General features: G+C 36.4%; 1 protein-coding gene across 3 annotated transcripts in view; it reads left to right on the top strand.

Moving 5' to 3' along the window:
• The window catches only part of LOC109087571 (transcription factor HIVEP3-like), a 68,310-nt gene that overhangs the window by 34,683 nt on the left and 19,472 nt on the right, over positions 1-14,155 (top strand). The window contains exon 1 of one of the 3 annotated variants that reach the window (XM_042741363.1): positions 12,019-12,227. The exons of the other annotated variants lie outside the window; for them this stretch is intronic. The gene's annotated coding sequence lies outside the window, so the exon portion shown is untranslated. Of the gene's footprint in view, positions 1-12,018; positions 12,228-14,155 lie in introns of those variants that run through there. 3 annotated transcript variants of the gene reach the window in all.

Here is a 14,155-nt window from a genome sequence, read left to right as displayed (position 1 = left end):
TGGCAGTGCAAAAATACATTTCATCTGTCTGCAAATCCAAGACCGCTAATTTGATTTAAATTACAGTCCAGGATTGGGCCAAAATGACATAAATGTCCCTCGTAAAGCTTGATATGTACACGTTGCATCACATCGCCCGTCTAGCAAGTATAACTTATGTAGAAGTTACAAGATTACCCATGCAGCCTTAAAAACAGATAAACCTGTCAGGTTATGAGAGAAAATAGTGTGGAATTACCCACATAACGGCCACAACGAGGGGCACTGTGGATGCTTGTTCCAAACCAAACTACTATCTCTGTTTGCCATCAGGGGTGTGAGGGAGTGTCATTGGCTGTGAGTTATTCACTTTCTCTTGTGTGGGTGTTATATCGTTGGGGATCGGGCTATTTTTGACTTTCAGTCCCCCACCTTTAACCATCTCCCCTCTGGAAAGAAGCTGGGTGGTGACAGTTGAGGAGACAAAGGCCTCCTATACCGCTCTCGCTCAGAAAACAAACCCTCATCACTCCCACTGCAGGAGAACACTAATAGAAGTGAGGGTTTAGCTGAGGAGGCTGGGAAAGTTTGCCGTAGTGCCAGCATTTTCAGTCCAAGAATCCCTTTTTAAATCCCTCTAAATCTGTGTGCCTCTAATGACGCTGATAAAAGATGGATTCAGTTCTTCTTAAAGAGCGACTTCAGCTTTTGAATAGGTGACATGTTGACCATGTTCACTTGGCAGGAGAATTTGATTGTCAGTCCTGTTTTAGAGTGCTAAATACATTTTCTGTATACACACAGTTTATAGGGCCCTGTGGAATACATTTTATTTATCCCAAATTCTGTTATATTTTTTTCCAATTTCCTTTTTTTTTTCATTTTAATTTTTCTGGTGGAATCAGTTTTTTTTTTTTTTTTTTTTTTTTTTTTTTTGCTAGACTCTGTTTTAATGGTTAAATACAATTTTATTAATCAGAAAGCATGTTTAATTAATTGAAATCATAAAACGTAAAATATTAAACACAATAATTACATTTTAATTCAGATTCAAATTCAGATTTCTTTTTTTTTTTTACCAATTTTTGTGAATTTATTTGTTTTTTTTTTTAATCCAGATATACTGTGTTGTGTATTTACATTTTTTTTTTCTGTTAAATGTATTCTGGTAAATCATTTTTCTGGTAAATATTTGTGGAAAAATAATCTTTTAATAATTTCATGAGCAGTACAAGTACTATCAGTAGATTAAGTTATGTTTATTTCATGGTTTCTTCAATTTAAACCAAACATTTATTTTGATGGGTTGCCTTGAACACCTTTAAAGGGGTCATATGATGTTTCTAAAAAAACATTATTTTGTGTACTTGAAATGACGTGTATATGCGGTTTAAGTTCCAAAAAACACATTATTTTCCAAACACTGTACATTGTTTCTCCTTTATGCCCGCCTTTCTGAAATGTGCCGATTTCTATAAAGCTCATCATCCTGAAAAGTGAGGTGTGCTCTGATTGGCCAGCTATCCAGTGCATTGTGATTAGCCGAATACCTCAAGCATGTGTCGGAAATGTTATGCCCTTACTATACTGTGATGCCGTGTGTCCCGGAGCGCAGAGACAAAAACATTAAAGTCCATTATAAACGAGGCACTTGTTGCATCCAGTGGGGACATAATTACAGATTATAATGACAATACCAGCAGTTCTCAATTCCAGGCCTCGCGCCCCCCAGCTCAGCATATTTTGCATGTCTCTCTTTGTTAACACACCTGATTCAGATAATCAGCTCGTTAGAAGTGAGGTCGGTGCATGAACTGTGTTCCCATTGGCCTGGTCCCTACACATTGTTCATCGCTCCCTACTCCTTGAGCAGGGGAAATCTGTTGAAGTTTACCTCACTTCGGAACATTAATTCACGGATTTGTGCTGTGTGACATCATATACCTCTGTAAATAAATACAATTTAATTTCTCGTCTCGCACACTTCATTGCACTTTGAATGGAACATTCACCTGGAATCATGGCTGAATATCCTGTGATGTCCACTTCGCAGGGCACTTACGTTCGAATGGAACAAATGTCTGAAGCGATAAGAGAAACATAAAAAATATGCAGAGCAGGGGGGCGTGAGGACTGGAATTAAGAACCGCTGTCTTTTTACGCGTTGCGTTGCATCGTGCAGCGTAAACATAAAACCATGTCTGCATTTGTGATCGGAGAAACAACAAACAACAAGTGCTACTCTACACTGCTCAAAACTCGTGTTTGAATCGTCAGTGGAAAATCCTTTAAATATGTAAACTTACTTAGAGATTGTGAGTCAGAACAGCCGGCATTGTAGTCTATTCTCCCAGGATCAGGAAACAGTCCTCCATAAAATGGAGGTCCGAATATTTGTGTTAAACTGTTCTAGAAGAGTGTTGTAAATACAACTTAAAGGGTTACTCCACCATAAAATGAAAATTTTGTCTTTAATCACTTACCCCCATGGTGTTCCAAACCTGTAAAAGCTTCATTCTTCTTCTGAACACAATTTAAGATATTTTGGATGAAAATCAGGAGGCTTGAGACTGTCCCATAGACCAGTTGTTCCCAAATTGGGTGCTGCGACAACCGGCTAGGGGTGCCACAGAATCTTTTTTTTTTTTTTTTTTTTTTCATTTAAATAGCCTAAAATAAATATCATACCATATAATAACATTTACAAGATATATTTTTTAAATATATCAAGACACCAACATATGAGCATGTCCAAACAAAAATAAGCGAGAGAGAAAAAAACTCTTAAAAGTTTTTTTGATATATTTCATACATATTTAAAGTGTAAATGATTAATTGCCGGCAATTGGACAGTTCGGGAATCACCCCCGCCCACTCCGCAGCTCCCCCATTATACGCGTTAAGTTTGAAATTGCACGCAGTGATTGACAGTTTACGGCAAAAATGGATACATTTTTAAGTTTAAACAAAAGAAAAGCAGAAACGTCAGAGCCCAGACGACTGACGGGCATCAACCCGGAACCACCACCACCCAAAAAAATTAAGTCAGGCAGTACAGTGAAAGCTACCTGGCTTATGGTTTTACATGGATAAGAGATGCTAGCTGTCCCACACCTGAATGCCTCGTCTGCAGGGAAAAGCTATTAAATGGAGTAATGGTACCGAGTAAGCTGAAGAGACATTTAGACACAAAACACCACGGTTTATCCAGCAAAGACATAGAATACTTCAAGCAACTAAAAGCACAAAATGTTAAACAGAACCAACAAATGATGTCTGACAAAGCTCAGGATTTGCTGAATCACTGAATCACTCATTTTGCCAGCCTGCAAGAAAATAGTAGGGGTAATGATAAATTTCTGCTCCATGCAGAGGTGTGCTGGCTGTCACGGGGCAAGGTGCTTTCCCGTGTCTGTGAGCTCCGAGATGAACTCAGGCAGTTTTCAACTGAGAACGACATAGCCCACAAAGAACAGATCAACGACAACTCATGGTGGGCAAAGATCGCATACCTCGCAGACATTTTTAGTCACTTAAATGAGCTTAACACAAAAATGCAAGGAAAGAACGAAAATATTTTAACAGCAACAGACAAACTTCACGGTTTCAAGGCCAAACTCAAGCTGTGGCAAGAAATACTGAATAATAAAAACATTGACATGTTTCCCTTAACAGCAGAGGACCCCGTTCATAAGACGTTTTCAACATCTGACTTGTGTGAGCTAGAGTTCTCATCCCTGGCATACATGAAAAACAAAAAAGGCAGCGCCTGTCAGTGGAACACGATCTACGAGTTGCCTTATCCTGAAAAAAGCAGGCGCATGTATCCCATTAAAATGCCCGGCACACAGTTCCATGCACATATGATATGGTGATAATTTAGTTTCATTTTATGAATATACATTCAGGGTTGAACAAAGCTGAGAAACTAAATAATAAAAAAAAACTTTGGTTGAGTTGTTTATTATTAGTTAAAGATTTAAGTTCACATTCTTAAAATGTGTTTTGTTCCAATGATTTCCACATCCAGTAAATGGTTCAGATCAGTCTGTTGACATGCCTCATCCAGATGAAAAAGACAGATGCTTCATTTGAGTGAGTTGTTTCACCTAATATTATGTCTCTTGTGATGCATTCATAATAAATTAATGCTGCTGTTTATGCTTCATTTGTTGTTTGCTTATCTGGATTTGATTTTATATATGTATGTAGGCATGTATGTTTAGTTTAATATCTATGGCATAGACTGCCAAATAAATAAAAGTGTCAAGGTCCAGGAAAGTATGAAAAGCATTGTCAGAATAGTCCATCTGCCATCAGTGGTTCAAACGTAACATTATGAAGCGACGAGAATACTTTTTGTAGACGAAGAAAACAAAAATAATGACTTTATTCAACAATTCCTCTCTGTGTCTCTCCAAATCAGCGCAGTGCCATTTTGGCAATTCTGAGCAGTACGCAGATGGTGTACGCTCTTCTGTGTCAGCAAATACACATAAAAAACATATCCTTGTGGCGCGGCTGACACAGAAGAGCGTAAGCTGCTTGCGTACTAGTCAGATTTGTCAAAATGGCGCTACGCTGATTTGGAGAGACACAGAGAAGAGGAATTGTTGAATAAAGTCGTTTTTTTTTTTTTTTCTTCGTGTACAAAAAGTATTCTGGTCGCTTCATAACATTACTGTTGAATCACTGATGGCAGATGGACTATTCTGACAATGCTTTTCATACTTTCCTGGACCTTGACACTGTTATTTATTTGGCAGTCTATGGGACAGTCTCAAGCCTCCCTGTTTTCATCCAAGATATCTTAAATTGTGTTCCGAAGATGAACGAAGCTTTTATGGGTTTGGAACGACATGGGGGTATGTGATTAATGACAAAAGTTGTGTCCTCTTTTGGAAGACCAAACAAAGTAGTTTCGCTTTCACAAGGAAACACACAGCATCTCCACGACATGGCAGCGGTGGCAACAACGAGAATAAAAGTTACGCCACCGCCTTTGCGTGAACATTTGGGTGGCATTATGTAAATCTTCCCACATTGTGATGTAAACATGTGGGGGCACATTAGAATGAGCCATTTTAGGAGGTTGACTCTTAACTTTTATAATGAATATCTCTTTGGATTTGAGACTTTAGTCTTTGCAACTTTACAGATCTTCTTTATTCACCAAGAACTTGTAATACTCCAAAGGAAAATTGAAATCGCATCATATGAACCCTTTAAGTTTCTCTTTTTATATATATACCCTATAAGTATATCTCTATATATATATATATATATATATATATATATATATATATATATATATATATATATATATATATATATATGATCATATTTGTACTCAAAAGAAATGGTACAGCATGAAGTTACTCTCAGAGCAGTTCTAGAGATTATTCATATGTTCATGTACTCATATATTGAGGGGGCAGAGGCTGAAAACACAGTACGCGTCATGCATGCTTCAGTATGTATGTATTAAATGAAACCGCACGTCTGCGCCGTTCATTCGCACAGAGACACACAGAACATGCAGGATTCATATTTAAATGGTATTTTTGCGGCTTTATATTTACAGACGTGCATATCGTTTTGATTCAAGTGTACCGACCTACATTTGATGTATCCATCCAAGATTGGCAAATTCTGTGACATTCCGCATTATACAGTAAATTTCATTTTTATGACTGGATCCTGCGATTCCGTCCGCGATTTTCACATCACTGAAATCCTAGGGCCTCAAGTTTAGTTAAAACTGAGAATGATGTCTGCCCGCTTTCTATAAATGACTTCCTTAAATTTCAGGACCCCACCAGTTTAAACTGTTGCTTAAGGGCCTGCAGCTGAATTTCCGGAGAAGACGCATTAGTTGCATGAGAGCCTAAATGAGAATAACAAACAGGAGTCATGTGGAGATGTCACCCTGGAGGTACAGACTAATGGCAAGCTTCTTTATGCATGCCATTCCACCTGAAGGAAATGCAATACCTGACTTTCAGCAGCCACAAAAAGCTCATTCTTAGTAGTAGTGCTTGCTAAGTAATTGCTATTCCTCATACTTTGGGTTAGGCAAGGGCAGGATGACCAGGTGTAAAATGGTCAAACGTGTTTCCTCTGAGACCAGTTTGAAAAGTTGAACTTGAGCTTTGTGCCACAATAGTCTGGGAATGAGAATTTCATAGAGAGGGCTGGCATGAGGGCAGAAGAAATGTGTAGAAACTTCTATGTGGAATCTTTCTGTCACAATGCCACTCCCTTGAATTCTTGATGTACAAGATGGTGTAAACACCTGGTGAGGTAGTGGTCCTTACGCACTCTGTCATGTTTATACAAATGCTTGAGGAGTCAGGAGCCTCGGGCTGGAACCGTTTCCTGGAGATGTTCCAGTTTGCAGAAACAACACCAACTCAAAACCTACTTTTATTATGTTATCTCTGTAGTTTATGTGATATCAAGGTATTCCAGTTATTTTCATTTCTGTCTTTTATTGGTAGTCTGGATTATGTTCTTATTCAATGCAGTTTATTTTATTTCATATCCTATCTTGTATTGTCTAACAAGGTCCAAGAATACGGCCCCAGCTCTGTTCGTATGCTGTGGCAACGGAGATCTCGCTGTAACAAGACAATCCGTCATGCCATTGTTGTACAGCACTCGGCCTGTTGATCAGATTTACAGAGCCTCAGTTGTCCCATCTCTTTTTGGAAAAACAGAAGACAAAGAGATGACGGAAATGTGAGTTCCCCTCCCAGAGGGCTACAGTATGGGCAATGCCTGGCCACAGAACCCCCCCCCCCCCCCCCTTTTATATAGGCTGACCATCGCCACAAAGACACATTCAGACAGACACAATACACGCACAGCCCCAGGGCTGGCACACTGCCCTGCTCCACATGACGCTGAAGGTCACACAATCATTTGGGATAATTGATCAAACAGACAGAGAGAAAGAGAGAAAGAAAAAATGGAAGAAATAAAGAAATGGGGGGAGGGGAGGTGGATTAAAATGGTGAGATATGAGGTCTATATTACTGTATTGTGACATTTATGTCCATGAAATTTCCATAAAATTTAGAATTTTATTTTATTAGAATTTTTTATAATTTCTATTATTTTAACAGCAAAATTTGTCTCATTAAAAATTAATTCCAGGGGACAAATTTGAACTTTTATGGCAGCATTTTATGCAAATGTGACCCTGGACCACAAAACTAGTCTTAAGTAGCATGGGTATATTTGTAGCAATAGCCAACAATACATTGTATGGGTCAAAATTAGCGATTTTTCTTTTATGCCAAAAATCATTAGGATATTAAGTAAAGATCATGTTCCATGAAGATATTTTGTACATTTCCTACCCTAAATATATAAAAACGTAATTTTAGATTAGTAATATGCATTGCTAAGGACTTCGTTTGGACAACTTAAAAGGTGATTTTCTCAGTATTTGTTTTTATTTATTTTTAACTATATATATTTGTATTAACTATTCAAATATAGTTGTATCTCGGCCAAATATTGTCCTATTCTGACACAGGACCCAACCATACATAAATTGAAAGTTTATTTATGTAACTGGTTTTGAGATCCAGGGTCACAAATATATAATGTATTTATGTCAAATATTTCCATGAAAGAAATATTTAACATTGTGTTTTTATTTTATTTTATTTTATTAAAAACACTTCATATTAGCTACACATTCAACAAACTTTGCCCATGATTTTTAAATATGGCAGGGGCTATTTGCAATTAGATGCTATATACACGAAGTAAAAATAGCATATTTTCTTAGAGATAGATGCTATTTACACTACGTGAAAATAGTGATAGATGCTATTTATTATAGCAATGGATTCAATTTACATGAAGTGACAGGGCTGTACAGTCTGACATTATTTGCACATGCTATGAAAAAAAACTGGCCTGTGCGATGAATAAATTTACCACTGTAGCATGTGTGCAATACATAAAGTTTTGCATGTTCATAACACAGCTGCTCAATAGTGTTAAGTTATTTAGTTGTGCTGCTTTGTTTGTGTGAGATTGATTATATTTTGTAGTCGTTGGTGTGCGATATGACGTTTTTTTGATCATGGACGATTAAAATATCTCCACAATCTGCTTTTGAAGAAATATCATCGTATCATGCTATAGCGCACGTTCTATCAGCTGCAGTAGAGTTACACACACGGGACACTGCACTTATGCGCAATCACAAAAGTACATTATTTGTACATTACACCTGAAGCATGCGCACACTATGGTATGGGGGTTATCCATATGTGTTATATGTGCAGGAACAGTATTTGCTATATGCTCTCAGCAGCATGTTGTGGATGTATTGGCAGTAGCAAGTCAGCGTAGCAGATCTATCCCGCCAAGACCAAATACATTAACATTGTCATGTACATTACCATGCCAGTCCCTCTGAGAGTTGTCATGACAGAAACACAGTTATGTCTAAAATGAAAGTAAACAGTTGAGAGAGAAACAGATGCATGCAGCTCTTAAAATATTAAACATGGCCTTAAAGAAATAGTTCACCCAAAAATTAAACATCTGTTATTTACTCACTCGCATGTTGTCCCAAACCTATATCAATTTCTTTCTTGTGTTGAAAACAAAAGATGTTTTTAATAATTTGGGTAACCAAACAGTAGCTGGTCCCTATTGATTTTGACAGTAGGGAAAATATATTATGGAAATCACTGGAGACCAGTGACTGTTTGGTTACCCACATTGTTCAAAATAACTTTTATGTTAAACAGAAGAAAGAAACTATTTCAGGTTTAAAACAACTTGAAAGTGAGTAAATGATGGTATAAAAATAAAACACTAGGACAGAATTGACAGACAGATGACGGAATTATTTTTTGGGTGAACTATCTCTTTAATGTAAAAAAAAAAAAAAAAAAAAACACTGCTCTTGACTGATTACCTTCAATACAGTTGCTTTAAAAAATATATGTATATAGTAATTTTGGGCCCGAGTGGAAAAATACTTTTCCTTGGTTAATTTTCTATGTTGACCAACAGCTCTTGTTCGAGTAGCAGCTAAATGGATGAGCTCTTCTAAAAGGGCCAGGAGACCAAAAACAAAAGAGTGGCTAGGAGACTTGCTAGATATGCAACACACATACTATGAACTAACCACCACCTCCCCCCAAAAAAAGGTGAAACTGTTGACGTATTAGTCTCACAGAAGAGTGTCATGGTATATGTTAGTTTAGTTAGTAGTTTGCAGCAAATTTAGTGTTTTTAGTCTTTATTTAGTGATGTCTGCCCACAGAGCTGTTCTGCTTTGATGTGTAATGTTGAAATGTTAGAGGTGTTTCTGAACTCCTCCATTTATAGCAAATTAAGATTTCACAATTTTTGTGATGTTTTGTATTTTTTGTGCTCTGTATGGAAAATCAGTGCCTGTTTAAGTGATGAACTCCATTACTTGTTTTTGTTTTCAGACATGATAACAGACGTTTTATACTTGTGCTACAACTGTTTGACCTGTGCTACAAAACTTTAAACCTCTTCTTAGCTATATGCAATTTACACTAAGAGCAGATAGATAGATAGATAGATAGACAGATAGATAGATAGACAGACAGACAGATAGATAGATAGATATATAGATGGATAGATAGATAGATAGATAGATAGATAGATGTATAGATAGATGTATAGATAGATAGATATATAGATGGATAGATAGATAGATAGATTCTATTTACACTGTTAAAATAGCAGGATTTTTTCTATTTATTCTACTTATTGCAAATAGTGGCAATTATCTGTACCTCAGTATTGCCGTACCCAATAAAACAGTATGCAATAGTAGCATATTGAGTGTAAATTATAATTTTAATTAAAATTATTAAATGGATGCCACCATTTTGGGGCAATATAAGCCCTCCCTACTCCTACACTAACCCTACCTGATACTTTATTTTCAACTTTTCGGTTATTTCCTTCACTTTTATTAAAAACAAATGTGATATGAGATTTGAAAAGGGAGGGGAAAAAAGTTTGGCAAAAGGCGGATTCCAACTCTGGTCAATTACGTCAAAAAGACAAGACCATGCACTTTACCATCGACGCAACTTGTTCTGTTTTTAAACTAGTTTTGTTTGTAGTGTTGACTAGCCTAACCGCACGTTGGGGTGCAAAGTTAGTGTAAATAGCCTCTGCTAACAAGGTGGGCTATTTGCACTTAGTGTAAATAGACACTCCGTTTAAATATCTGTTCAATTTTTGTTATTTTAGTTGGTTTATTAATCCAGAAATTTGTCACTTTCTCTAGTAAACAAAGGGTGATATCAATAAGTCAAAGCTGCTCTTATTCATGTTTTCATATTAGATTTCTTATTAGAGCAAGTAAGTTTCTTGCGTTTTAGTTGGTCATTTGTAATAGAATGTGGTGGCATGAATTAGCAATCAAGAATCAGGAAAACCTGTTGATTAAAAACACCTTAAAGTGTTTTCAGTGCCATTGGTGTCATGAGTAGACAGTTCAATTCACCCTGGATTCTTAGTGCTCATGTCATTCGTTCACTGGGAAAGCCCCATTTGGAGTGTGTTAATTCATCAGCCCACAATGCACCATTACAGCTCTCTGTTTGTGCAGCAGGAACATTTGTGAGCCACAGCCCTGGATGAATTTCCTATAACTGTGACCTGTTTTCACGCTCAAGAGCTGTTGTGATAAATCCGGGCATGTGCACATGTGGATATGTGTGTGGACAACTAGAAGTTCCAAAGTTGAGCGAGCTCCACCCAGCCAGTGGTCTATAGCTCATCATGATGTTATCATCCAAATATGGAGCTGCACTTTTTAACTGAACAGTGGAAGTTAGGAAGGCCAAACTGAGTTGACATGACGGTAAATCACTAACCATAAACCTACAAATTCCCATCTGTGTAATGACGTCATATGATCTCCTCATGATGTTCGTCTGTATTTCTCAGTAGTCACTGATTCATATGTACTGAGACAAAACAATTTACAACGTATCATTTATCTAAAGTATTTTATTGTTGAATTGGAAAATTTTTTTTAACAAAAAATCTAATAATAGGCACTGGGATTTTTTTAAATGAATTAATTATTCTGTTCATTAAGGTTACATTAAGTCAGTCAAAAGCAACAGCAAAGACGTTTATAATGTTACCGACTACTTCTGTTTAAAGTCAACACTGTTCTTTAGAACTTTCCGTGCAGCAAAAAAGTTTCCACAAAAATATTAAGCAGCACAACTGTTTTCCACATTGATCATAATAAATATTTCATACGCACCAAATCTGCGTATTAGTCAGATTTCTGAAGAATCATGTGACACTGAAGACCAGAGTAATGACTGCTTTAAATTCAGCTTTGCCATCACAGGAATAAATTGTAGATTAATTTTCAAATATATTAACATAGAAAACATCATTTGAATTGTAATAATATTAATCTATAATATTACATCTATATTTTTAATTAAATGCAGTCTTGTTGAGCAAGAGACATCATTTGAAAAACTTTTTTTTTTTTAAATCTTACCAACCCCTAACTTTTGAGTGGTAGTATAAATATTATTTTTATTTATTCATGATATTTATAAATAAAAAAATTTTAATCCATTTTATTTCTGTTTTTAATAATTTAGAAAAATACTGAAAAGAAAATGAATTCCTATAAGTTAACATTCTAGTGATAATTGATTCATGTCAAAGCGTAAATGTCTTCCTCAGTGTCTATGATGATCATGACCCTGTAATAAGCTACATAACCAATTCTGCATTCTGGCTTAGTCTGTTGGTCATCACAGCAATAACACTCCTAGTTGTCCTTGTGCATGGAGGAGAAGCCTGTTATTCAATCACTGTAACCGCGTTCATTCACACACCCTTTTTCACCACCTCGTTCCCGCCATGTGTCTCCATGTCTCTCTCACACCCACTCTCTTTCTTACTCCTTGTCTTTCTCACTCTTACTCTCCCCCTCCCATCTCTCTCTGTCTTTCTCCCCTCCTCCCCCTCCTCCCCCTCACTCACTTCACAGAAGTACACCCACTCAAACACAAACATTCATATCCGCTGTGTCGTTTGGTGGCTTTCATTCATGCTTTAGCAGTGTGAGGTGGCAGAACTCCTCAGGTAATGGACGGCACTATCTCCCGTCTATCTTATCGTACGCTCTGTTCTGTTTGGAAAATGAACGGTAACTGGAATTACTAGACATAAGGAGATCAGCTTTCAGAGTGAGTATTTCACTGTTTTTGTTAACGGTGCGTTTAAGTTTAATGTCACAGCATTTGGTGAGTGCGTGGTGTCTGAGTTACATTACACAAGAGTGTGTGTGTGTGCACTGCAAAAACATTTTCATCTTTTTTTTTTTGTTTGTTTGTTTTTTTTTTTGGTCGTCTTTTACAGTAAAGACATCTAAACATCTTATGCAGTTTTACTTCTCAAGTCAATTTAAGGCATAATTATGTACCTTGAAATAATTCCCCTTAAATGAAAATCATGTGATTATAAACTTAAGCTTATGTTATTCCAAAACCCTTTGACCTTCTTTTGTGCTTCTACTTTGATTGTGTGGAAATAAGCAGCTTGGACAATCTGTTAAATATCTCTGTAATAAATGTAAACAGGTTTGAAACACCATTAAAGGAAGTAATAAAATAATAAAAGTTTTTTTGTTTATTGTCATTTTATTTCATTCATTTAAATTAGATGTCAGATAACTTTTTTTTATTCTTGTTCTATATAAATAAAAATGACTGTGGCTTATGTTTAAAACAAACCAACAAAAAAGAAACGTATTTTTATGTTGTTATTATATATATATATATATATATATATATATATATATATATATATATATATATATATATATATATATATATATATATATATATATATATATATATATATATATATATATAATAACAACAGTATATATACTGTGTGCGTGTGTATGTACGTGTATGTATGTATGTACGTACATATATATATATATATATTGCATGTATGTTATATAAAAATACATTAAATAAATAAATTCACGAAACTAAAAATTAATAATAAAATAAATTATATTACACAATGTGGCAAAAACGTGGATATATGGTGCTCCACTCATGACATGAAGAAGAAAAAATGGCTATCTTGGCCACAAATTAATAATTAGTTCCCACAACTTAATTTTTGGCCATGTTGTACTAATTCATTACCTCGTTTTAACTTGTGGTACTGATTTAACTGAACCTAGAGAATGGGAACAAATTGCAATGAGAACAAATCATGATTGTGGGAACAATCATGGCCACAATATCTTTTTTTTCTTAATGATGCTTAGATATTTTACCGAAAATAAAAATAATGACTAAGAACATTAAATAATTTTTTGCAGTGTTTTCACATGTTCTGTGCATCCAGGGAAATTTGTCATAAATGACTCACAGTCTCATTCCTTCAGTTGTCTTGCATGTTCTACACGTTTTTTTTTAAGAAAACCTGTTAACTAAACGTTTTCTAAGAATCTGTTGAGTTGAAACCGCCTGAGGCTGTGTGATTGTAGGCTCTTTAGGCACAGTGTTTCCTTAACTCGGTGTGCTAGTGTGTCAAATCTAATGAGCTTGAACAGTATCCAAAGCCCTTATTTTCCTTGTCTTAGTTAGAGAATCTCTCCATCAGGAAGAGGATGTTGAGTATAGGTAAAGTGCACTTCTGAAAAGCCCTGAGAGGCTTCCTCATTATCGCTGCTTTGTTTTTGGAAGGTTAAAGCCAGGAGAGACCTAAGAGGTGGTGGTGACGAAGGAATAAAGAAGCTCAGAAATGCAGCCGGAGTATGACTAATCATATCAGGGGCTCAGCGGCGGCTGTGTGGGCCGGCCCCTTGCGCTTGTTAGAGTTCTGGGGGCCATCTGATTCACCGTCGCTCCCCGTTAGAAGCACTGCTTGATTCACTTCCTGATGTGGGCGGAATTTTCCTATCAGCCCTGTGCTCTGAAAGCCGAAGGGTGAGGCGATTGACGGGCCCGTGAGCACGATGTTGTGGGTGGCTTTGAAGACTGAGCCGTTCCACTTGTTCCTCTGTGAATGTAAATGAATGAAACTCGCACAGCTCATCTTTCTCATTCTTTGTCTCGGGTTACTATGGAAGCCCTGAGTGGCCGTGTTTAGC

The sequence above is a fragment of the Cyprinus carpio genome, chromosome B16 (genome assembly GCF_018340385.1).
Source record: "Cyprinus carpio isolate SPL01 chromosome B16, ASM1834038v1, whole genome shotgun sequence".
Lineage (NCBI taxonomy): Eukaryota > Metazoa > Chordata > Actinopteri > Cypriniformes > Cyprinidae > Cyprinus > Cyprinus carpio.
This window is presented reverse-complemented; position numbering and strand designations above follow the sequence as displayed.